The sequence below is a fragment of the Perognathus longimembris genome, chromosome 4 (assembly GCF_023159225.1).
Source record: "Perognathus longimembris pacificus isolate PPM17 chromosome 4, ASM2315922v1, whole genome shotgun sequence".
In the NCBI taxonomy this organism is placed as follows: Eukaryota; Metazoa; Chordata; class Mammalia; order Rodentia; family Heteromyidae; genus Perognathus; species Perognathus longimembris.
The window spans coordinates 94240288-94267389 of NC_063164.1; the positions used below are offsets into that span (position 1 = coordinate 94240288).

Consider the following 27102-nt stretch of genomic DNA (forward strand, 5'->3'; position numbering starts at 1 on the left):
AACTATGTAAAATTAACAAAACAAAACAAGGGGGTCATGTGAGCGGCTCTCTGTCAGTGCCACAGCCAAGGTGTGTCAGGCCTTGTAGGCTGCTCTGGAAACCTAAAGTAGCAGAACCAAATTGCCCTCTCTTGGAGTACCAGGAGACTCTGTGGAGTTCCAACTAAAACATTCCAGTTGAGAAAGACCTTGGGTCTACATGTCCCTGAAAATAATCTTCCATTATGTAGCAGGTTCCAGAACGCTGTTTTCCTCTACATCATCTCTTTACATACTACCCTATCTCTACAGATGTGTACACACACACACACTCACACATGCAAACACAGAGAGCGAGCAAGCGAGAGAGAGAGAGAGAGAGTGAGCAGAGAGTGTGCACTGTCCCACTTCTACTTTCTCCTTCACAGAAGACAAGCCTGAGGTCCAGAGAGGATAAACCATGCACACTGGCAAGGGGTGTTAGGATTGTTGTACCTGGCTGCAAGCGTCCCATATTCCCTGGAGTTTGGAATATATATGTGTGTGTGTACACACACATCATGTAAGGCTCAACTGAAGGAGCCCTGTCCCAGTGTCAGAGCCAGTAGCAGACTTAGCCTTCCAGCTAAGGCACCTTGGCAGTGGCTTCCACATGCTCAGGGATCTGCAGTGAGTTGGCACTGGGGCAATGGACCTTCACTACGAGCAATTCTTGCCAGCCTTTCCGATGATCTGGATAAAAAGCATGCTAATTAAGTTTGGAGAGAAAGTGAAACTGGGAGAGAACACAAACACCAGTGAGGACAGCAGAAAGAATTCAGCAGGTGCCCAGAGCTGAGACAAATGGGTTGAATTCTGCAAATTTGAGCTTAAACACAAATTAGATAAGAGGTTTTAAAGGTATCAGAAGGGGAAAAATGTCCTTCTCAGGTTTTGATTTGTGCCCACAAATGCTCTACACAGTTGTGGAGGGGTTCTGGACAGGAGGCACAGGGTCCATTTCAGCCTGGGTCTCCCTGGGTGGGAGGATGGGAGCCTGGAACACCAGTGCATCCTGGGACTAGAAAGGAGATGAAGGCAGGGAAAGTTGGAGGGAATTCTTGTTATCCAGAAGTTATAGATGCTAGTTTGAAAGGAAATTGTCCATGGGCATAAAGACAGGTTTGGGTCCCATTCACAAACCATTCTTTTGCCCATTTGGTGTCAGCGAGCAGGGCACATCATCGTGCAGTGGGAACAGCACTGATTTACGTAAGAGTCTGGTTCTGATATTTCTGTGCCTCCATTTCTTTATAGGAGCTTAATAAGGGGCTACTACCAAACCTATCCTCAGGTAGGAAATGAACTCATCCTCAGGAAAAACTAGGCAAATGGACCAAGAGGCTAGGTGGGAGAGAGAGAGAAAAGGCCTTAAGAAAGATCATTTTAGCATATCTGTCAGTCTTCTGTTTGGGTTGGACTTGCAACTGTTGCTTTTCTCATTTCCCAGAAACAGACCTTGCACAAAGATTTTATTTCCTGGGAAGTGATCTCACATCACATGGTATGAACTGAGGGCTCAAAGCCCTGACTGTTGGGCCAGTCACTACCTGTGTGCAAAATATACACATCTCAGAGCCATCCCATCTGTTCCAGTCCATTTTCTGTACTGTAACAAAGAGGCTTATTTGCTCATGGGTTTGATGGCTGGGTGATCTATACAGCATGGTACTTGTGCCCTGAGAAGCCTCTTGTCTATATCACAATATGGTGCACAACCACTCTCATGAAAACTAGTTCACTCTGGAGAGACCTAATTTACATAGTGAGATCAGCACTAACAGTCTTATTGGTGGAACTCACATGAAAGCTAGCTCCCACGAAACCCCTTACTTCAGTGTGGCCATGCTGATAATAGAGATTCCAGCATACAAAACATAAGAGGAACATGCTTCATGCAATCCACAGCACCACACAAAGGGTAAGAGGGCTGGGGTATGTACACACCTGCTCCCACCACTAGCCGGGGGCTATTGTCTAAGGGTCTAGAATTCCTGCTACCTCTTGTTCTTACAGCAAGAGAGTCTGGCCAGGAATGTAGAGGCTAGAAGCACTGAAGGTTGATAAGAGGAGATTCGAATGGGGCACTGATAGAGCCAGCAACTTGGAGGAAGAAAGGAAGGCAGATCTGAAGGCCAGGTGCTTGGGCGAAGTTCCTGAGGTCAGAACTGCAGGTGGACAGGTGACATGTGATGGGGTCCATGGTATCTCATTCAACTGCAAGAGACTGGTAGCCTTGCAGGGAGATACAGACCTTGTGAGTGACGACTTATATGTCAGCTTCTAGAAAAATGGGGTGTCCTTTCCTGCTCTCCTCCCAGAGCAGACAGGACTGAAGGCCTGGGTAGGAACCTTTGCTTTCTCCTTCAGGGCACAGGTAGAGCTTGGTCCAGGGGCAGCTCTCCTCCTTATCATCTTTGGGGCTGAAGAGAAGAGGATATTGAGGATTGAAATACATGGCAGTAAAAGACAAGTGACTTTGTCCAGAGTGCAGGGCTTTCCAAGGCTCAGACATAGCTAAGAGGCCTAGCATCCTAAGGAAGCTGTGTGACAGATGCCATGGTTAAGAGCCGAGGCCTCTGAGACCTAAGTTAACTCTGGCTTTCCTTGGTTGGGTGCCTTGGTCAAATTGCTTTATGCATCCATTCTGCTTCCAAATCTGCAAAGTGAAGCGAATGTTGGTGTTTATCTCCAGGGTGAAGAGTCAGCACTGTCTAACATAATGCACAGCTAACTATGGCTTCCACCTAGAATGTTTTTTCACTCACAATGAATTGCTTAGTACTTTTCAACCATGAAACAGCCCAAGCCCCTTTCCTAGACCTTGGTAATATATCAGGTGGGTCCCTTAGCTTTCTGATTCTCTAGCTATTTTCCATCAGTTGAGAGTGATCTAAAACTACAGTGTCAGTTGGACTTATGTGGCCTCTCATCCTCTTAAATCCTCCCAGAATAGACAGGTCTAAGCCAGGGCCTGAGCAGTTTTGGGGAAGAGCTTCTTCTGTTCCTCTGTTTCCCTTCCTCCACATCAGGACACAGAGGGCAGAGCCTGATTCTAGAATAGCTCTTTCCTTCTTCTTTGTCTTTGGGGCTTGGGAGCAGATCAAGTTGAGCACTGAGATACAAGCCAGCAAAAGAAAACTTGGAATTAGAGAGAAAGGATAGTTTGTTACTTAACACTGTGGTCGTAGCCAGGATATCAGCAATATTGCATCTGTTTCCCTAAGTTCTCATTCTCCTAGGAACACATGAAGAGCACGGACATGCTCTTTGCTTGGAAGTGAGTCATTGTATTTACCTTACTAGAAAGTAAGTTTCTAGATTATCTCTAGAACAAAGTGCCAACATGTCACTTGAAAAATGTGCTGAACTGTGTAGTCCCAGAGCCCTTATCTCTTATTGAGGGAGATGGCCAGAGTGCTTTGGCAAGGTGGGTCCCTTTTGGTGGGAGCAGCTGCAGGCTGACCTTGGGTTGGTCCGATTTCACCTTCTGCTTGTGATGACTTTGCTTGGTATGTTGGGATTTCCAGGGTTCTTGTCTGCTCTGGCCTAAACCTCTCCACTTCAGAGATTCTAGAGTTTCCTTTAACCTTGCATGGTGTTTTTTCTGCTGGTTTGGCAGCACTCAAGGATTCTCCACAGCTCTCTTTCCCTTCCTCTAGCCCTGAGATCCCCTCAGATGAAGCCTGGGGGTGTCAGTGAAGGGGGAAATGAAGAGTTAAAGTAAACCCCATTTTCAGGCAGCCCCCGTTTTGTTGTCTGTTTAAACTATGAGCAAACCCAGGGCAAGCATATTAGGGCCCAGCCGGTCAAGGACTCTAACCGCCTGGGAATGCTTAACTCTAACCGTCCCCAGAATGTCTTGAGCCAATCAGATTTGTACATGTGTCCTAATCTTGCTTGCTTGAACACCTGATTGCTGTAACTTTGTTTTTGGTCTTGCTTGAACACCTGATTGCTGTAACTTTGTTTTTTGCCTTTATAAGCCCTGTGCAATCGCAGCTCGGGGCTTCCTCCTAACCTCCACTGTGTCGGTGGGTAGGTCGAGGCCCGAGCCGCGGCCTGCTTGAATAAAGCCTTGCCTTGCTTTTGCATTTTGGAACATCTGAGTCTTTGTGGTCTTCTTGGTGGTCTCGCGACTTGGTATAACATTTTGGTGGTCTCGTGACTTGGCATAACATTTGGGGTTTCATCCGGGATAGCCCCAGAGACCCCCGAGACCCCAGACTCTGAAGGTAAGAAAACAGCGCTGTTCATTTGTCTTGTCCTGTAATTTGTCTGTTTGTCTGTTTGTCTGTTTTGCTTTTGCTTATTTCTTGGAGGGGTTGTCGAAGTGGACGCGCTTACTCGTCAATCCTGGGGAGACTGGGGGACGTCCCAGACTCTCCACCCTTGAAGGGGGACCCCTGGAACCCTGCCTTGAACTTGGGTCCACTCCTACTGCACCCTTGCAGGAGGTTGTGGGCCAACTTGGGAGATCTCCAACTCGTAGCTTTTCTTGTTCTCAGGCCTGTGTGTTTTCCTTTTGTATTGTTATAATTGTTTTCTTTTCTGTAGCCTTTTGGACTGAACATCTGATCAGAGCTATGGGTAACGTTCTATCATGGGAACCTTCATCTAGCCCCCTAGACTTGATTCTAGCTCACTGGAGGGAGGTTAAGGAGATAGCTTAGAACCAAGGTGTGGCCCTTAAGAAGGAAAAGTGGATCACCCTGTGCAAGTCAGAATGGCCCACCTTTGAGGGAGCTAATTGGCCACCTGAGGGGAGCTTTGACATAGGTAAGATCAGGACTTTGCAACGCCTAATCTATACTCCTCGTTTGGGCCATCCAGACAAAAGAGAAACCAAGAAGGAAGAGAAGAAATTGTACCCACTTGTTCTCCAGGGAGGAAGCATGGAGGAGGAAGTGTTTCCCCCTCCATATTTCCCACCCCAGTTAACTCTACAAGAGGAGGACTCTGAGGAAAATGTTTCAGCTGTGGCCTCTGCTCTGGTGGGTCCCGCCCAGTCCTGGCACCAGCAGCCCAGGGCACAGAGGCATCAGCCCCTAGTCCTGACCCACAGCCGCTGACAGGGGCAGACACGGGGCCAGCCCAAGCCACCCGCAGGCGGTAGGGAGTGACCCCACCATGCAGTGCTGTCGTCTCTGTGTTGTTTGTAAGTCTGACAGTCTCTTTTGTGTCAAACCTGCATAGCTCATTGGAAAGATGTACAGGCGACGGTTCACAACCAGAGTGTGAGTGTCCACAAAAAGAACTCTGGGGGGCCCCCACCCAGCCTTCTTAAGCAGAAAATTATTTGATGTGCTAAAATGTTTTACTAAGACTACCAAGCCCTGGAAAGTGAGGCTGGAGAATGCTAAAATCATTTGTTAAATGTTTTGTCTTAAAATTTGGGTGTTGCAGGAGTAAGATTGACAAAAATACCTCTTGCCACTGGAAAATGTATGGCTGATGTCACGAGGCTGGATGCGTGAAGATAGAGCTATTTGCAGACTATAGAGCCAAAAAAGGACCTCAACTTGCCATTTGGTTGTTTGTTCAACTTCGGAGTAACCCAGACACCCCATCCCCTGAATTCCAGTGACCACTTGAAAGCCATTTTGAAATCAGGCTCCACTTTGTACTATAGCTGACTTAGATTTTCATAGATTCTAGAAAATGACCACACTAGCCTGAGATAAGCAGGCCCTGTGAGACAATTGTCCCAGCTAGCCGAAGGGCTTATCAGGATCCAAATGTTCAGGAAGCCCCCTGCTAACTCAAACCACCCCGGAATGTCTCTAGCCCTGAAACAATCAGATTTACTGTATCCTCTTGTCTTAACACCTGATTGCCACAACTTCACAGGAAGCCCCCTGCTAACTCTAACCACCCCAGAATGTTTCTAGCCCTGAGACAATCAGAATTGCCACATCCTTTTGTTCAAACACCTGATTACCATAACTTTGTGATTTTTTGCCTTTATAAACCCTATGAAATTTCAGCTTGGGGCCTTCCTCCTAACCTCTGCTGCGTCGGTGTGTAGGATGAGGACCGTGCTGCAGTTCGCCTGAATGAAGCCTTGCTTTTGCATTTCGGAACGTCTGGCTCTCGGTGGTCTTCTTGGTGGTCTCCTTGCAACTTAGGCATTTCACAGACATTGTACATTAAGACAGTGGAGAACGTTAGGCAGATCTGCACTGCAGAATTCAGAAAAGATGGAGTTCCAATAAGATACAAAGGGAGCACTTTCCACAGAGTCATAAAGGATTTCATGAGTCAAGGTGAAGATTTTGTTAATAGAGATGGTACAATCATCTACAATATTTACTGGGCGCCATTTGCAGATGAAAAATTTAAACTTAGAGACCCTGCTCCAGGCCCACTTTCTATGACAAATAGTGGCCCCAGTATAAATGGCTGTCACTTCTTTATCACCTGCTTCAAGTGTGACTGGCTGGATAGGAAATAAGTAGTGTTTTTAAAAATCATTGATGGACTTCTGGTGATGAGAAAGATGGAGAATGTTCCCTCATGCCCCCACAATAGGCCCAAGTTGCCTGTGGTAACCTCACAGAGTAGGGAGATGTAGTTCAGGTGAAGACTGATCCAGGATTTCCCTGGATGATGTTCTAGCTCCTGGTTTTGCTTCCCTGTGTGCTACTGCTTCATTTGATAAAGAGACTACCAAAGTGCACAGACTAGAACCAAGATTATCTGTTTAAATTTTCAATTGTAAATAAAGGGTTTTTTTATTAGAAAAAGAAAAAGAAAACAGCAAAGAACCCCACTGAGATTCATTTCAAAAGGGAAGATAATGGAGACGGGTGAGAAAGGGGCTGGATTCAATCTCAATGCATGTGTGGATATATCATAGTGAAACCCCTGTGTATAACTAATATATGATACAAAAAGAGTACAAAATAAAATAAGCTTATTTTTCTCTTTGGCTTTAGATCCATATTCATGCTATTGTTTCTACTTCGGATGCTATTTCAAGGGACTGATTCATTTTTTCTGCTCATTAAAGAATTATAAGGCAGGGAACCATTTAAAATAAACAGAGTGAATTTATTCAAGAGTAAAGGAAAGCTGTAAAAGGAAAGTTTTAAGATTCTTCATCAGGAGAGAAGCCCAAAGAGGACTCCAGTGGAGTGCTCTCTGAAGGAGGTATATAGTATGGAGCTCCTCCCCTGAGCTCCTCCTCTTGGCTTAGCACTGGTTGCTTGATGACTTGTCTCTTGTTTCATTGGCTGAAGGGGTACCTGAAGCATTTGAGCAGGACCCCCAGACACTATGGGAACAAGAAGTGCCATGATGGTACACATTATCTGCCAAGTGTTATGTCTGCCACTTTTTATACCTACCTAAGAGTTCCCCTTTCTCTCTTACTTCCCAAGCTTCCACAACAAACAGACCCACTCTGTGAGTCTTTCCGCAGCCCTTCTGTCTTATAGCATTTATTTTTCTTAGATCATTATTGTATTTGTTATCTTTACAGATTTTATCTCTCCAGCTGCCTGAATGTAGGATTCAGAAAAGATTGTCTTTGCCTTATTCATTTTTGTCATGAAAAACAGATGTCTTACATGTGTCTAACAGCGTCAATGGATAAATGAACAAAAATCTCAGATTTTAATATTCTATAAATAATGCTATCAGGTACAGAAATATGATGAAACTCCTTACTAGGTACAATTTAATATACCAATCATTTTTTTCATTAGTTTGGTTACCAGCAGTTTTATTTACATGATGAAAGATCTCAGAACTTCCATGGAATGAGCAGCTTCACATGATCCCATTTCAGTGATGTATTCACTCTACATACTTCCCAAGAATGTCACCATCCCTAAATAAGAAATAATCCTTGTCATCTAGAACTATTTTGGTGCCACCATATTCTGGAAGAAGAACTTTATCACCCAATTTCACACTAACTGGCTGAATCTCTCCACCTTTTCCTTTAGAGCCGATCCCACGGCCACTATTATGGCTTGCAATGCTTTTCCTTGAGACTTTTCTGGAAGCATAATGCCTCCTTTGGTTACAGTTTCTGCTGCACTCCTTTCGACCAACACTTGGTCAAACAGAGGAAGAAACTTCCTAAATGCTTGTTCAGCCATGACTCTCATGGTGGCTACTCGGGCTCTGCTGTCACGCCTGCACTGCACCAATCATTTTTTTAAGGAACGATGCTATCAGTAACAATCTTCTGGTTGACCCTTTTCCAGGCCCTGTCTGGAAATTCCCGAAGTTGGCCTCTGGTAAATGCCCTTTACAGCAAAGTGACCTTCTCTCCCTGCAGCCTCCCTTGTCTCTTGTTAGGAAAATGAATTTTGACCTCAAATCTTGCTCTTCCTCTTGGGGCCCATGAGAGGATCCTCCCATATGGTTCAGTCTCCCAGAACTTGTGCTCAGAAAGTTTATTTCTGTGCAGCGCTCTTGAAATGTAAGAATGTCGCTAGTGTGACTTGAGGGATTAAAGTTCTAATTTCCTAGAACTGAATTCCCTACGATGCACAGAGCTACAAGTGACTGGTGGATGTTGTATATGGTGGTGCAGGTCTAGAATCCTCCCAGGAGCTGTGCTGTCTCCTAGTGCTGGTGAGGCAGGAGGCAGGAGGCAGGGGGCAGGAGGAGGTTCTCAGCTGTAGTTTTCTCCCTCATCCAGAATTTCCACCAGGTAAAACCATCAAAGAGTGAAAGTGTTGAAACCCACACGGCCCCCACCTGAGAGTTTCAGTGGACTCGACTTAGGCTGCATGGATCTGACCTGCCATTCATCTACTCATGTTGTCTGTGACCTTTGCACTGTGCCCTCTCTGTCCTACTGCAACATGGGGCTTGGTCCATCTAATGACTTAATACCTCCAGATGTATAATCCTTGTGTCAAAGCAAAGCCAACAGGAGCTTGGAGGTACAGCTTTAGCTGCATTTCAGGATGGAATGGTGGGCTGGTAGAAACCACAGAGAAGCATGGGGTAAAACAGGAAAAAGGAGAAAATAAGAGCCATAGCAGATGGAGCCCGGAATAGGACCTCACCCTCATGATGTAGTGAAGGGAACACATTGCAGTCCTGTCACAGGCTTGGCAGCCTGGTGGTTAGATGTCCCTATGAAAAGAGAAAACCAAGCAGCTACACAAGGGGCAATATGGCATGGTGGTGAAACACATACCTTCTTCCACAGCTGGAGGAGGAGCAGCACGAACACCCTGTTTCCACACTTTGATAACCACAGGGACCAGTGTGTGTCTGTGGAAGATGAGGTTGGCATCCACGAATCAGGACAGAAAGAACAGAGGGAAGCTGGAAGGTCTTGTGAAGAAATGACAGTGGCCAAGAATGCCAAGGGAATGGGGGAACAACTGGGGGTGACTCAAGCATCACACAAAGAAAGCAAAACCCCACAACATCATGATAGCAAAAGACTAAATGGGGGAAATGAGAAAAGCAAATAATATAAAAAGAGAGATAGCATGGAAATTGTATCTCCCCTGTGGAGTTCCATCTGATTCAGGTACAATCCTTAATGGGCTAAAGTAGTGGGAGAAAGTTTGAAGGCCTTAGGCCACTTGCATACTTCCAAAGTATCTCGCCACAAATGATGCATGAATTACAGAGGAAAAAGAAATAGTAACATCACCATGGAAACTAGGAAGCTGTCACCTCAACCAAGTGATTCAAGTCCACATCAGCAGAGATAGTGTCACCAGTGTCCCAAGCATCCTCAGCTAATGGACTGACAATGCATCATTCCCTGCCTAAAACATGTGATCTTGGCCTAATTAGGCCAAGAAAAAAAGAAAGAAAACAAAACAAAATGACTCACCATTCTTAAAAATCAGAGCAAAGAAGCCAAGAAATCCCTATGTACTAAAAGATATTAAGGGGACATGTAGATTTTGTACCAGAGAAAGCAACTGCCAGGAGCAATCTTATTAGGAAAGAGGCAAACTTTGAGTGGGGCCTGTAGCATAGAAAGGATCCACGTATTAAGGTGTAAGTTTCCTGATTCATGTAATGAGTTTGGGTGAGTGAACACAGCTGAACATGGGTATAAGGTTCCCATGGTGAATGAATCCTTCAGGGGAAGAAGAACCTGTTGGCAACAAATTTTTTGATATTCAAACACTGTGTGAGGGAGAAAGAATGACGAAACAAAAAAATAAAGTAAAATGTAAATAGTTGGTCTCAAATTCTTTCTGTCTATGAATTTGAAATTATTAAAAATAAAATTCCATCTTTTTCTCTAGACTGCCTGGGCTTCAACCCAACATACTCACTTACTAGCTGTTTGTTTGTGAGCAAGTCATCAAGCCTGTCTGGTTGAGCTGGGCTTGGGTGCCTCCCTCTGTAACATGAAGCAATACTTCTGAGGCATTAGCTTGCTGCAAGTAGCTGGCTGTTGGCAGGTACAGCATAAAGAAGGGTTTCAGTTGGGGTTTGTGCTTCACAGGTAAAGTTGTGGTAGCCAGGAAGGCAAATCAAGGCTTCTCCCAGAGGTGCTCAGAGGGGTACATGTGAAGAGATAAGCAGTATTCTGGGGGATACTTTAAGCCCAGCTTGATGTGGTGTGTGAGACCAGGCGGAACCATTATGTTCCAACTTTTGTTATTCCTATGACATTTGGAATCTATTTTGGAAATCCAACAAGGAGGGTGGGTGGCTGGTGAGGCCCTGTATCTGGATGTAACTTCTCTGCCCCATGTGTGTGTGTTGAGTGCCCTGGGTGGGTCCCTTGGTCACTCCTAAGCAGCAATAAGGTTATCTGCAGCCCCCAAGCCCCAAGGTCCCCATGGCAGAAGGGACAGGGGCCTCATTGCTTTGAAATCATGACAAAACTGGTGAGTTTCAGCCTTTTATGACCCCATGCATTGTTTATTCTATCAGGATTATGACATGTGCTTCCAGCTGTACCCTGTGGCAGACAATAAGCAGGTAAGATGTGTTTAGCATGTTTAACTTGCTAGGGGCCTTTCAGGATGACCACTTCATTCTCATCATGTGTTCTTCACTTCAGATGTGGCCCACTGAAGCTTTCAGAAGCTAATAAAAGTGATCAAGGTCTCATAGTGAACAATGGATGATACATCTTAGATCTAGCTTGCTGGGCTAATAATTACACCCTATTATGATGACAGAGGTGGCCTTAGACTTGGTCAGCTTGTATGTTGGGTACCAGTTTCTTCATTGTCCCTTCCCATGTAGCTGCACATCTCCCAGGCAGTGGCAGGCTGGAGACAGATAACCTGGGAGCTCTCACTCTCTACATCCCCATGTCATCTGTTCCTACTCGGGGAGGCTGGCTGACCAGTGTAGCATCCTTTGAAGCTCCAAGCATGGCAGAGCACTACTGGAGGGGTTTGAGGTGGAAAGCAGGGAGCCTGGGTCTTTGATCTTCAAATCTGGGGCAAATGGCTTAAGCAGAACAGGACCAGATTTCTCCCCCCGCCCAGACCTAGAAGGCATACCAGAAAAAGATGCTGGCTCCAAGATGCAAAACTGCCAGGAGCATTCCTGTGTGTAACCTTTTGGTATTGTTTTATAATGCTCTTAAGATAAACTTTCTTGAGAACAAAAATTGTATGATTCGGCACCCTTTTTCCCAACCTCACATTTTCTCCCTTTCTCCCATGCTTCTCATTTGTCTACACTGGCCTCCAAGGTAGTCATCTGTTGGGGGTTTTTAGCCTCCTGGGCTCTCCTGTCCTGCAAGAGAGATGGGAAAACACGCCCCACCCGGGCGGACCAGGAAGAGGAAAGGGCCAACGTACTGCCACCCAGCCACCCTTTTGATGGAGGACACACAGACAGTCCGGGAGCCAGTCAGCGCTAAGACTCATTTAATGGTGGCAATGAGCTGTTCTTTTACATGGGTCGGAGGGCGGTGGAAGGGGAGGGTTACGTGCACCTATGTAGGGGCTGTGAATGGACCCCTGACCTGTCTGTCAGGGTGGAGCTCCAAGGTACCTCCCTAAGGGGTAGCCTACATCTAGGTCACGGCCCTCAGGACCGCCTCTGGGTTCATCACCTGCAGCCATCTTGGCCCACACGCAGTCTAAGGCAGGAGGCGGGGATGGTTAGAGCTACCGTTCCGGTTCCGGACCCAGAGAAGGCAGGCGGGGCTAGCAGGCGGGGCTAGCAGCCATGCGGCCCCAGGTCTGGAGAAGAGGCGGGCGTCTGGGCGGGCGTGCCCCACAGTAGTCTCCAATCTATTATTGTCCTATCACAGAGCATTTGTACATACTGCTACAGTCCCCTGAATTGCTCCTTACCAGCTGTTCCTCTTCCACTTCTTTGAATTTTTAATTCTTTTCTCTTTTGTGATGTATGTCCTATCCTTCTGTTCCATCCTGAATAGTACCCTATCCTCTAACAATTGCATAATGTTTATGTGATTATTTCTCTGCCCACTATCTGTTCTGTTATGAGAGCAAGAAACATGTCTGCTTTGCTCACCATCTGTCTCCAGTGCCTAGCATGAGTAGATGCCCTAAACATGCCTCCGAATGAGCCAGCTGGTATACTGGTATATCCTCAGGGCAGTGGGGTGTAGGAAGAGGAGAAATTTTGGCATGCAGTGGGCTAGCCTGCTCTGATGATGGGTAGACCACCTAGGACACATTGGGTGGCTTCTTTCAGTACTGGCTGTTGTGTTCCTCTTCCATTGGAAATGAGGGGCAGGATTCAAGTGAGAGGGGAAGGCCCCCACCAGGGCCCAGGAAGGCCTGCTCTAGACTTCATCATCTTCGTGGCTGTGGGTCTCCTGGGAGAGGTACTTCCTGACCTAGGGAGTGCTCTCCTGATAGCCAAGTATGTGCAGTTTTGCACACATTTGTCTGTTCATCCATTGTTTGAATCTTTCTTGAGCATGAATCAGATGAGCAAGGGGGCCAATTACATCTTTCAAGACAGCTGTTCTACAAGTAGTATTCATTTAGATAAATGGTCTTTTTTCCTTATGAGGACCAAACAGTATTTGATCCTTCCACAAGATGAAGTAACATTTACCTATATTGAGAAACCTCAAATCTTGCTAAACAGTCTCCTATCTGCTTGAGATCTGACATCCTGACACCTAGCAGGTGCAATGTGCTCTTCCCAGGTGCCGGTGCTCAGACCAGAGGCTCACGCTGAGTCAGTGGTTCTGATCCAGCTAAATATTTCATGTGACTAGTCAACATTATTTCCTTGGTCCCACAGTTTTTTTTATCCCTATCCCACCCCCATCCCATCTCTGTGTGCTGAAGGAGATGCTTTACCATGCAGAATATCAGGCTTCCTAACTGTCATATCCAGCACTCCTCTGGATAAAATATTGAACAATATTCCCTTTACCAAATCATAGTGGGATGTATATATAAAACCACTTATTTGTACACATAATAGCAACAGTAATAGCTGGATATCTGGCTCACATCTATCATCCTAGCGATGCAGGGGGACAGAGAATAGGAGAAGAGTGGTTCTAGGCCAACCTGCACAGAAAAGACCCAGAGACTATTTCTGTGGAGGAAAGCTGAATAGAGGTGGTGTTTGCCTGTGATCCCAGCCTAAAAAGCCTGAAAAAGTAGACAGATCACTACTCAGGTGTGTGATGGAAAGTAAAAACTATCCTAAACATAACCAGTGAAAAACAGGCCTGGAGATATGACTCAGTGGTATCATGCCAGCCTAGCAAGTATGAAAGGATCTGAGTTCAAACTCCATACCACTAGCAAAAGAAGTGAACAGGTTTAAATAAAACAAATAGGTTAGATAAAGGAAAACATAAGGAAAGTAATCTATAATAAAATTATATATATCAGTATACATGAATGCTTGAGTCTGACTTTACTAAACAGCACATGGAGTATATCAGAGTTTTGTACCTCCTCGGAATGAGTAAAGGTGGCTGGAAAGGAGGAACAATGGTTGCGTTGAAGGTTTGCTTTACTTTCCTTCTGATGTATGGGGGCAAGGGCTGCAGACAAGGTCTATACATGGAGACCTCATTCCTGGGATGCATGGCAGTGGTGGATGCAGTTTTCACGGCTTGATCCATGGTGCCCTCAGATCCTTTTCTTGGGAGTCTTTCTCAAATCTCCACTTCAGAGGGCAGTTTCTGTTTGAGGTCATGTGGAGGAGTTTCTTGGATCTAGCTACTTCTAAGTAGGACAATAAATCTAGAAATCAAAATAAATGAGATCTGGGTAGAAAGAGGTAAAAGTAATTCTAGTCAAGTTAAAGATTCCAATGAGCTCTGGAAACAATAGCTGAGGTTAACATGTCTGCAGGAAACAGATCAATCATAACAAGAAGCACGACAGGAGAATAGCATAAACAACCAAGAAATGATGTATGAATAACTATTCAGAACAAAAATTAAATTCCTTAATAAAAACTTGACCAAACCAATACTAAATCTGGACCCTGACAAATCGGAAACATTGCCCATAGAAACAAATGGTCTAAGTATGTGGGCAAGTGGGTTGTCCATGGATGAGAAGATTGCAATGTATGATATAATTTACCAACCTGATCTACAGATTCAATGCAATGCCGATAAACATAAAAATTTCCAAAGCCTGTTTATTTTCTTGTGTTTGTAGAGCTGGGTATGCTATTGTCTCGGCTTGAAATGTTGAATTACCACATTGACAGTGGCAGAGCTAGGATTCATAATAGCAAGACAGGAAGAATCACAGGGCTTTAGAGCTGGAGGGGACTTTTGAGAGGATCCAATTTAACTTCCACAGGGTAGAAATAAGAGAAGAGAGGCCAGAAGAGAGGAAGTGTCTTCCCAGGGTCTAGCTGCAGTTAAATTGCAGCCCTCATCTCTCACACCACACTGGACTGGAGGCTAGGCAGGCTGAAAAGCTACTGAATAGCCAGCGTCTTTGCTTTTATAAAAGAAAAAGGGAAAGATATATGCTTAAAAACAGATACCTCTTGAAACAGCTTGGATATGGTTGAAGTGTGTCCTTCATGCATACGAACATGCTGGAACCTTGGTACACCGTGTGGTAATGTTGAAGTGGAGAGATGTTCAGAGGTGGAGCCCAGTGGAAGGTAGTTCATTATGGCACTACTCTCGGAAGAGATTGATGTTGTTCTTGCAAGACTATGGTAGTTCCTGAGAGAGGGTTGCTATAGGAAGGAGCAGGATCCTGAGTATCTCTGACTTCCAGTTTCCTGTGGGATCCCTTCCTCTCCCAAGCGTTCTTGCCTCTATAACACCTGCTGCAATGTGATGTGGTCACTATGCTGAATCAAGAAGGCCACCTGATCTTAGACTTTAACTCCCAAAGATGTAAGCTAAATAAATCTCTTTTCTTTATAATCTATCTATTTGGAATTCTTCACTGGGACTACCATGTTAAAGGGCCCATCTGGTTTCCTAGAGAATGAAACACTTGGGGAACCCAGATGATCTTGCCAGCTATCCCCTCACCAACCAACCTGTACTCAATAGTAACTGTGACAAATGGCTGAAGGGGCCTGTGACCATCCTGCCTAGTGGAGTCAGTTGATGAGTGTTGCCATAGAGATGACCCAGTCAAGACCAGTGGAAGGAAGACATCCCAGCCTGGGCCAGATATCTGGCTGAAACACAGAATTTTGAGCAAATAAAATAACTTTCATTCAGTGCTATTTTGCTGCTTCGTAGCAAAAGGTGACTGCAATGTGAATAATCCAAGCAAAACTTCTTATCTTTAGTAGCCAGCATGGTTCAGTCGAGACTTTGAGAAGTTTTGGAAGAAAATCTATTTGCTTGAATATGATCTGTGTTGTGTATAGTTGTGTTCAAAAGGAAACTTTGTTTAATTGTTGTATTTTTCCTCATTACTTAGTAAAGTCTGAAGAATGTTTTCCTGTACAATTGGGTCCAACTAGAAAAATAGCAGCTTGTGAGTTTAATAGAGTTAATGTGTCAAAGGAGGCCCTTGGGATTACTGTGAGGATGGTAGTGAGACGAAATGAGAGATCCGCAGAGGTGAGAGGAAGTTTAGTTACTCAGCTTTAGTTGCTTTGCAAAGGAGCAGAGCCAAGATACCGAATGTTCCAAGATGTTTCTTTTTTTTTTTTTACATGCTACAAAAATAGGTCTTTATTCTTAGGAAAATATAGTCAGAGCTAGCTTCCTTATGCTATACATAAAATCTTAACATCAGAGGCAGTAAAGATAGTACAGAGTTTTTAAACTGATCTCCAAACAAGCACAAACCCACTACTTTGAAGAAAAAAATAAAAAAACAAGTAACGAGGTTTTTGGTGAACGATAGTACTTCACACATCTCATCCAGATCAAAAGGCTTGCAGACACTTTTTTCAGTGAGATGAAAGGAATGAAATAAATATAAATCCTATGGATAAATAAAAGATAAAAGAATTTAAATAAACACAACTATTTTTAAATGAAAATACTAGTCAGGTACAAGCTTTTGTTTCTCAATGCCAGACTTTTAAATGTTTATCAGACTACTGTTAATATTAAAAAACCTATCTTTGACCCAGAGTGTTAGTAATACTGATTTATATTTGCAAAAAAAGTTGTTTTTCCAACTGGATGCTTCTGGTCCAGAAAAGTATTTTAGGTCTTATTACCGAAGGCAGACTGTGGTGTTAATGTATTCAATGTCTTAAGAACTTTTAAAAAGTGACAGACCTCAAAAGTCCATCTACTCATTTGCCCAGTTAAAAATTTTGAGCAATAGTTCATAATTAGCATCTTAAAAGTAGTGGCATGCCCCATTGAGTGGTATGATTACTGAGTATATTACACCTTGAACACCACCCCCTCAAGTCAGTTCAAAGTGTTGTTATGTAAGTTGTTCATTAACTGTATACCCACTGTGGAGAACAATTATGGTGGGTATTCTTGGGACGCTGGAGGAACCTGAGCAATCACTCTTGGGGTTAGCTCCTTCTAATGCAAGAAGCCCTCTATTTCTCCCCATAAAACAGAAAATATCATATTTTGTAATAACATGGTAATGTTTTGCTCTCTCCTGATTAAGTTTTGGCTTAGCAGTCCAAAAAGATGTACTGAAACTAGTCAATTTTGCCTGGGTAGTTTGGTGTTTAATATTCAAGTATCCAAGATGTTTCTTAATGATGGTGTTTTCTTCCTTTCTAGATTCCTTTATGGCTCCCATATTCCCATTTGAAATACTGAGCTGGTTTTTCTACATCATTTGGTCACTCAACAAGCAGCTGTTGATTTCCCCAGGGTCAGTTCCTGTAGGCCAAGCATTACAGAAATAAAAATCTTAATTTCAACTCCAAGAAGTGGGTAAGTACTCAGATGAGTGTAATGCTGTTTTATAAACAGAGCAGGAATATAATGTACTGGAGGCATGCAAAGGGACCAGAGAGTAGGGAATCAGGTGATGTGCCCAAGGGGTTGGCACCTGGATGAGGGCAAAATGAAAACTGGACAAAGAGGGTAATCTTCCACCCTACGGAAGTTCTCTGGTGCCACGTGAGGTGAGGAGGGGCCTGTGGCTCTACCTCTGCAGCAGGCTGGTCTGCAGAGTTGCATGAGCTGCAGTCCAGTCTCGGTGGTAGCAGTATTGCCTTGTTGAGAACCCACACAATTCATCATCCATTCTGTGGAGGATCACCAAGTGCTTCCAAGTTTGGAGAATCTACAGATTATCTGAATGAACATATTTGAATACAACATCAGGTAGATGTGTGTGCACAGTGCTGTTGGGAAAATACTGAGAGGGGTAGACTGAGTATGCATGGCTTCCACAGACTCTGCCAAGCTTCACTGGGCTGAGTGCACATTACAGCCCTGCTGTCCTCTGTTTTCACAGGAGTTGCATCCAGGCCCTTGGTCCTTTGGGGGTATCTGGGAAGTGTTTCGCCATTTCTTGGATCGGCCAGGCAGGATGGTGTAGATGGTGTGAAGGGTACAGGGAACATGAAAGGGCTTTGGGGCAGGCAGCTATGGAATCAAATCCTGCCTCTGCGGCTGACTGACTGGAGTTTGAGAAAAGCACAATGGTATGAAGGCTTCCAAAGCTGCTTTCTCACATTCTACAGAGCTGGTGTTGTCAGTGTAGGATTAACTGATAAAATAAGGATACTGGTTCTAGCTGGCACCATCTTGGCTACATGGTAGGTGATAGAGAATTGAGTTTAACTGGCACCATCTTGCCTTCATAAAGCAGAGAATCTCACACACCCAGAGTGTGCTTGAATTCCTAAAGGTAGGGGTGGGGACTTGGAAGATAGGTTACTGGATCTGTCAGTGCTGTGACTTGAATTCATGAAACTCTTGAGTTTCCTGTGACCCTATCCTTTGACAATGGTGTCCCACTTCAGCACTCCATTGGAGTTGATCTTGTTTGTTGGTATTATTTTTTCTGCTCTTTCTTTGCTTTACTACTAGCTACAGGTCTTTGTGACAAGAGTCCACCTACAGTCACTGACTTTCCAGTAAAGGCTCCCAATTTGACCTCTCCATATGTGACTGAATTCCCATACAACACTGAAGAGGGGCATGAGGGTCCAGGTGGGAGATTAGCATGATGCGTCTGTCTTGTAGACTGTGGCTGGTGCAGTCTATACTTTCTGTGGGAGGTAACAAAAAGACAGGAGATGACAAGGGTTTCAAATCAAATCATAGGCTATCAAGCAGTTACAGCTGCTGTCCTCATGTTCCTGCACTAACAGCCAGGATTTGAGGTTTGTAAAACCTCTGGGATTCTCACTGAAAGCCCAGTCCTTCCTGTTTGATACTAAGCTTTAAAATGTTTCGATTTCTCATTCCTTATTTTAGAGGAAATGGTTTTAACTTTCCACCATTAAGTATAATGTTGACTGTAGGTTTGTCACCTACAGCCTTTATTATACTGAGGAATGTCCCATGGATTCCAAGCTCTGCAGAATTTTATCACACAGGATGCTGAATCTTGTCAAACACTTTTTCTGCTTCTGTTGAGATGATAGTGTGTTTCTTGTCCTTATTTTTGTTGCTATGTTGAATTACATTAATTGACTTGTGTATATTGAACCAGCTTTGTATCTCTGGAAGGAATACCTGTTTAGTAATAACGTGAGTTTTCTGATTAGTTGTTGAATTTTATTGGCTAGAATTTTATTGAGAAAATTTTCACTGTTGTTCATCAAATAAATAGGTCTTTAGTTCCCTTTCTTTAGTGAGTCCTTCTCTCATTTGGGGATAAGTGTTAGGCTGGTTTTGTAGAATGAATTTGGTAGTTACCTTTCCAGTTATATCTCATTGGCTAATAATCTTGCTGTGAATCCCAAGTAGAAATGTGGACTCAATAGTCAGGAAATGAGACAAGTAGCTACCAGGGCTCCAACAATCCTTAGCTCACCAAACCCCTGTCCTCACAGAAAATGGAGACCAGTTGTGTTAGCTAGCTTTCTCATTACTCAGAGAACACCAGAAACAAGTGAAAAGCAGAGAAGATTTCTTTAGCTCATAGTTTCAGTACAGCAGAGCAGAACAGCTCACCTCAAGGCAGGCCAGATTTAGGGGAGAGGAGGAGGAGTGTTAAAATAGGGAAAAATCAAAGAATGCCTGTGTCTTGCTTTGCCTCCTGCATCCCCTCAGGGTCCTATGCAATGGGATGGTGTCATGTTCATGTCTTACCCCATAGGCTCCCCTCTAGAATCACCCTCCTATACATACTCAGTGCCTAGAAGATTAGTAAAGCACGGTTCTAAAAATGATGTGTTCATAGAAAGAATCAGAGAGCAGCCTAGTAGATGAAAGTGACATCATAATTGCAGATATTCTAGAAGAGAAAACACAGACCTTGGATTAGAAAGACCTGCTTAGCACTGGGCCTGCTTCCATTCTCTTCTCTGTGCAATGCTCTGGTTTTCTAGCTGGACCTCCTTTGTCAGAATGGCAGCTTGTTTATCCTGACTTCTTTCCCACTAACTCTCATCTCCCGAGAATTCTCTTTTAGAAGTAAGCAGATACAAGTGGGTCAGATAACAATACTGAGTTAGGCCAGAGTTAGGTATTAGAACTAGGAAAGTAAAAGGGAATACCAAAATCGAGAGACCAAGGATAAAAAAGACAAACAAATACCAAAGCAATACTTGCAAAACTGTTTGGTGTAAGCCAACTGAACAATTCATGGGGGGAGAGGTTAACGGGGGAGTGGGGAATGAGGGAGGAGGGAACAAACAGTACAAGAAATGTATCCATTGCCTAATGTATGAAACTGTAACCTCTCTGTGCATCAGTTTGACGAAAAAAATTTAAAAAGGTCAGACTTGTTTTTAAGGAGCAAGACACAAAAATTCACTTTAAAAATAAAATTAAGTTTCAGGGAAGAGAACAGATGACTTGTTCATGAACAGGTTTTTAAAAAATATTTATACAAAACAACCCATCGTACTTTCATCTTATACTATCATGTTTCTGGGACCTTTAACAAGAAGTTCATGCCACGTTTATGTGGGAGGTAAAGAGGTAAAGACGTTGGTTTTTGAACATATGCCCTAACCAGTCTCCTTTGACTATCTACCTTGTTTCCAGGCTGTCAATGCTGTTCTCCAGTCAAATGGGAACTTGGAGTTGATCACAGGAAAATAGTGCAGTCATTCACAATATTTTAAACAAAGAAATGATTTAAAAAGTCTCTTTAAAATGTCAAACATGGTTCAAGACAGAAAGTGGGAACTATAAAGAAGATGTTTATCATCCTTCCTCAAAAACATGTGCAGATATACATGCACCTGAGCCTGTAAGGCTTATCTTACTCTTAGCTCTGAAAACAAGATTCCCCCCAAATGTGACTGAAGTGAAGAGCCTCTTCACTATGTTTGCTTTTAGCTTCTGGAATGCAGTTATCAACACAATCGTGTGCTAGCCACATCTAGGTCAAGATTCCACAGAATACTAGATGACCCAGATCGCTCCAGATTATATTGTGATGGGACTGGAGAATTAGAATTCTGTGAGACAAAATTACAACTATTCTTCTGTCTCCCTAGTAAACTGTAGCCCACACACTAAGTCCCACTGACTATTGAATTTATGAACCAGGTTTTATCAGAATATGACATGAACATGCTGTTGGACCACTTCTACATTTCCACAGGGTTGAATACTTGCTTTGGAAATCACATGGCTTGAAAAGCCTCTAGAATATCTGCTATCTGAACCTTTACCAAAGCTTTGCAGCCTCCTTCCCCGCACCCCACCCCTGAAATGACAACAATCTTTCCTCATTTGGGACAAGACACAAATGTGTTAGATACTCAGCAGATGGTGATTATTTAAGGCCCTGTTAATCTGATGTAGTGAAGAGACCAGTTTTGGCTTGGTGACTGCTTCTAAGGTTTCTATATGATTCTGTTGGTGGTAGTCCACCATGCTCCAGAGTTATCTGGATTTTTCAAGAGCCAGAATAGTAAACCCAATGGAAACATCCCTTACATATTTTGGTAGGATTCTAAGGCTTGAACCCAGGGCAGTAAACATGCTAAGCAAGCACTCTACCACTGAGCTACACCCTCAGATCATTTAGTTAGCCATTCATCAAATGCAGTACTGTATTTTATGTCAAGGGGGAGCACAATGAGGCCATGCCTACATTGTTGGAAGCAGAGGAAACTGAAGGGTTGACAGGGAGAGGCTCCCTACTGCCGGCCCTCTGCATCTGGACAGATCATTCTTGATTGCAGATTTGGGCATTGAATGCAACTCCACCATTGTTGCCCAAAGTTAAACCAGTGATCACATATTTTCCTAGAATATTGAAGGCTCAAATATCTGGAAGTTTTGGAATCAGTTTTGCATAGGAAGGTGGATATACTATTTCTAAAAGTGTCCAGAGATGACAGTTGTGATAGAGAAAATGTCACTAAGAAGTCCAAAGCTGATTCTCTGAAGGGCAATATTTTGGTAAGACATGCTACCATGGAACTGGGGCTCAACTGTCAATGAAGATGAGAGGATTGTTGGAGGCAGGTGGTGACATATGACCATGAGAAATGAAATAATGTCAACACTATAGTGGGAAACAACAAAACATCGGTTACCCACAGGCATGATTGGCAATGACTTGATTCTAGGGTGAGCTGTGCAATATAATTTTAAATTTTTTTAATTAAAAAAATTTTTTTGGCCAGTCCTGGGGCTTGGACTCAGGGCCTGAGCTTCTTTTTGCTTCTTGCTCAAGGCTAGCACTCTGCCACTTGAGCCACAGTGCCACTTCTGGCCATTTTCTGTATATGTGGTGCTGGGGAATCGAACCCAGGGCCTCATGTATACGAGGCAAGCACTCTTGCCACTAGGCCATATCCCCAACCCTGAGCTGTGCAATATAATGGGCAGACAACTGACCAAGACAGGTGATCTGTACAGCTATACTTAGTTTGTAAAATGCTGTAATGCAGCATTGTAAAAGTCTTATTCTCATCCACTGAACTAAGTCAGTCACCACATGAAACATGGTGGCCTCTTGCTCAATTGCACTTATAATTAAAGATATAAAATTATATGATACCATTAAGCCCAAACAAAATATTCTCCACACTGTCCCAGGAACAGATCCACACCCAAATGGGAAAACTCCATACTTCTTGAAAATGATTCTTCATGGTATAGAATTGGTTTGAACCAGAGCCCCACTGATCAGTGAGGACGAAGGAGACTGTCATTGGGAAATTTAGTGTTATATCTAGTTTATTATTAGTCTTTGTTTACTTTTCAATTCTGCAGACTTCTGCATAAGCTCTCATTTCTAAAACAGCCCTGTAGGTATTCATGATCATGACAGCCTTATCTGCTTCATTAGTCAAAATTCTCAACTTCCTATTGCTACTGTACCTTCAGTTAAAGCCACTCATGTCCCTTTTCCTCTAAGAGCCTCTTTTAGCTCCTTCTATACTCTTTAAGTTAATTTTACAGACTTTTCATAGCATGTACTGTGGCTCTTTTCATTAAAAATGATATCTATATATCTACATATCAAGTAATTTCAAACTCCCATTAATTACTTTTGCTTATATTAATGTTTATATACCTACACATTTAAACCTTCATGCCTTGATATATCAGAAGATCACATGTCTGAAGGTACTATTGAATACAGAGTCGGATCCAGTGCTATTCACTAATTAGTATGCCATCTACAGGCTCTGGGTAGAGAAACCATTGAATGTAACATCCCCTTAGACTTTTGCTTACATCTCTGCCCTTTTCTGGCAATCTGTATAACTACAATTAGAGAAAGCAATTTGGTGGCCATTTCCTCACATACTGAGGATGCTACTATAGAACTCTGGATCCAAATTCCCATAGGACTGCCTTAAGGAGATTCTGATAATAGTTCTTTTTATGCCCACAGTTAATGTATAAGCCAAAATGATTGGAAAGCACATTGAATCCACATAGAATTACAAAGGCAAAATATTCATTTTACAAACTCATGCTAGAATTAAGCCTCTGCTCCAGGGACCTGGGATTGTACCCGGGAATATGTAAGCTAGGCCATACAAAACAAGGTCCACTTCTCCTGGGTCCTCTTAGCCCAAACCCACCTTCCCCTCCCCACTTTTTTGGCCGTACATTGGAAACTGTGTATACTGGTATTAGAACTAGGAAACTGAAAGGGAATACCAAAACCGAGACACAGGTTAAAAAAGACAAAAGACTACAAAAGCAATACTTGCAAAACTGTTTAGTGTAAATCTACTGAACAACTCATGGGGGGAAAGGGAAAGGGGGAGGCGGGGGGGGGGGAAATGAGGGAGAAGGTAACAGTACAAGAAATGTATCCAATGCCTAACGTATGAAACTGTAACCTCTTTGTACATCAGTTTGACAATAAAAATTAAAGAAAAAGAGGAAAAAAGAAGAAAAAAAAAGAAAGTTCAATGAACATAACCCATGATGATTGTGGTGGTGGGCATCAGCCCTTCTTCAATTGCAATTTCCACCGTGACAATAGGCTAAATATCACATGATCAGCCACCACCAATACAAGACCATGATAGCAGTACTGAAGACAAAAGAGCCAAAAGCCAATCTAATTGCAAAGTGCAAGAGTAGTTCTGTATAATGAAAGACAGGTCACAAAAACCAGTCTCAATGCACAAGTAGATCTAGCTGGAAGATCTTTTACAGCCCAAGGAACCATTTCAAGACAGGCTGAAAGGCTCTTACAATTTCTGCTGTCTCAGCTCTAATCTAACTCATTTTCCCTCCGTCATCTCTAAAACTAAAAACTCTAATAGTGATCAGACTTACCCAAACATACCTATTCTACCAAATATTCAAATTTTGGAACTCAACCTTGTATGATTTTTCACTGTAAACTCAGGAGAGACACATGGCAACACACAGGGACACTATGGGCAAGGAGCTAGGGAGGATTATGCCCACCCAGCTTCTAACATATGGCACCCACCTTCTCACATATGGCCTAGGCCAGTGCCTGTCACCCAACAGACATCATTTCAGCCTCACTGTGCCAGGAGTGCAGAAGTGGGACCGAGGAAATTTCAAAGGCACTGGGGTCTATCAACCAGTTGGAGCAGGAGTCCCAGATAGGTGTTTGTGCTCCCTTCTCCTAGAGCATCCCCTTGTGAAACTGCAGACTTGCCTAAGAGTGAAGGAAAGGATCCATAGGTTATACAGATTTCACAAGTGAAAAGACAATTCTAAAGCAGGTACATTGTGTCTAGTCATGGATGGGTGTCAGATAAGGTAGACTTGTGAATATACAGATGCAAAGGAAGAAGAAATGAGAAATCTTCTCAAATACGGTGCTTTGAGCTTCCATAGAGCAGTATACAATGCCTTGCTTCATGCTTACCTGCCTCCTCTGGCATTCTCACTCCTAGCCCTGACTTAAAACTCAACACACACTGGCAATGAAAGCCATCTCTCTTCAGCACACAGCTTTGTGAGATCTGAATATATTCACATTATCTCAGGACCTTCACTGGAGCCAAGAATATATTAGTACTTCCACCTAGCTCTCCCTTACTGTCTGTGATAGGAGAGGTAACACTGGCCAGCCAAGACTCCAGTCCTGGTGTAGCCTGTGGATTACAGGTGAAAACCACTCAGGCACAAAACAAAAGCCTCTGAAGGCTTCTGAGACAGTGCCCCATAATGTCTTTCCAATGTATGCCTGTCATGTGGAAATCTCACACTTGGTGACAATTGCCATACTTCCTATAGGATGTACTTCTGGTGAGGGCCTCTTGAAATTCTCATACAATATTGGAATTTGTTGAACTGAAAATCAGTTGGAAGAGGTACTGATATAAAATATCCTTTCTGGGGAAAGGGGGAGGGGAGAGGAGGTAGTGAGGGAGAAGGTACAAGAAATGTACAAAAGGCCTAAGGTATGAAACTGAAACCTCTCTGTACATCAATTTGACAGCAAATAAGAAAAAAATATCCTCTCTGCTCTGCACTAATGCCTAACCAAGACCTAAGACCACAGCAGAAAAACGTTTTAGAAAAAATTTCCTGCTTTTTGTCTTTCGGCTCGGAGGAGGCAAAGGTGCAACTTTCTTCGGTCGTCCTGAATCCGGGTTCATCTGACACCAGCCACCTCCACCATACCGCCTAAGTTCGATCCCAACGAGATCAAAGTCGTGTACCTGAGGTGCACCGGTGGCGAGGTCGGCGCCACATCCGCCCTGGCCCCCAAGATCGGCCCCCTGGGTCTGTCTCCAAAAAAAGTTGGTGATGACATTGCCAAAGCAACGGATGACTGAAAGGGTCTGAGGATTACGGTGAAGCTGACCATTCAGAACAGACAGGCCCAGATAGAGGTGGTATCTTCTGCCTCTGCGCTGATCATCAAAGCCCTAAAGGAGCCACCAAGAGATAGAAAGAAACATTAAAACATTAAACACAGTGGAAACATCTCTTTTGATGAGATTGTCAGCATTGCCTGGCAGATGCGGCACCGGTCTTTAGCCAGAGAACTTTCTGGAACCATTAAGGAGATCCTGGGCACTGCCCAGTCTGTGGAGTGTAATGTTGATGGCCGCCATCCTCATGACATCATAGATGACATCAACAGTGGTGTCGTTGAATGCCCTGCTAGTTAAGAAGCACAAGAAGAACTATTTCAATAAAAGAACATCTGACTAAAAAAAAAAAAAGAAAAAATTTCCTATACCGTGTTTAGGTGTATACGAATTGACTAAAGGCAACTCCCACAAGATTAAGGCAGAAGAAGGTTTATTGAGAGAGAGGGAGACCAAACTGCCTGCTACACAAGATGGAGGCAGGAAGAGCAAGAACTTCTGGCTGAAGGAGACAGAATATACAAGGGAAAGAGCGGGGATGGTGGGGCCACAGAGAATACAGAAGTGACCTCAGATGATGAGGAGATGACCTCAGAACCTAGGGGAAATCCCAGTGCCCCAGGCATGCCAGTTACCTTGGTTACAGGAGCTGGGCACAGACTTTTTGATTGCACCAAGGGAAAGAACCAAGGGAAGGAGCCATTTGTCCCAGGTGGACCTATTAAGATAGACCAATGTTAAGATTCCAGAAGGAAGCAATCCAAAGTAAACTCTAGAGAGAATATTCAATTACATCTACAACTACTTCCAAAACATTCATAACCCAGCAAGCTTATGGTTTGTCATAGAAACATGTTTAGTTCTTCCAAATAAGCCAGACACTTGTCTCATTGGCTATACTGTTCCAGCAAGCTTATGGTTTGTCATAGAAACATGTTTAGTTCTTCCAAATAAGCCAGATACTTGTCTCATTGGCTATACTGTTCCAGCTTCAACGATATACTCAGTTATTTACTTTCAGACTTAGTCATGAGCAGCATGGTATGGCATGTTGTAGGGAATTGCTATCCTCTCTCCACTTCTTAGCCACGAAAGTTCCAAGACTGAGCCAGATTAACATCCAGGAGTTAGAACTCTGCCAAAGTGCATAGAATACAGGTACCATATCAATATGTTTTCGGTTCAATCACTTAAGGTTTTTAAAAAAGGAGGATGTACTGATTAAAACTCACACCCACAAAGAAACTATGGGAGACCAAAGGTTGCATGTGCTCCACAAAATAAATTTGCTTTACCACGCTTCTATTGACTTCCTTTCCTGAATGCTTGCCATTAATTTCC

General features: G+C 43.5%; 3 pseudogenes; 2 read left to right on the forward strand and 1 right to left on the reverse strand.

Moving 5' to 3' along the window:
- Positions 1-667: 667 nt before the first annotated feature.
- On the forward strand, positions 668-6751 carry LOC125350908 (annotated as a pseudogene).
- Positions 6752-7759: 1008 nt separating this feature from the next.
- LOC125350063 lies at positions 7760-8128 on the reverse strand (annotated as a pseudogene).
- A 2777-nt stretch (positions 8129-10905) lies between these two features.
- Positions 10906-26084, forward strand: LOC125350909 (annotated as a pseudogene).
- Positions 26085-27102: the final 1018 nt, after the last annotated feature.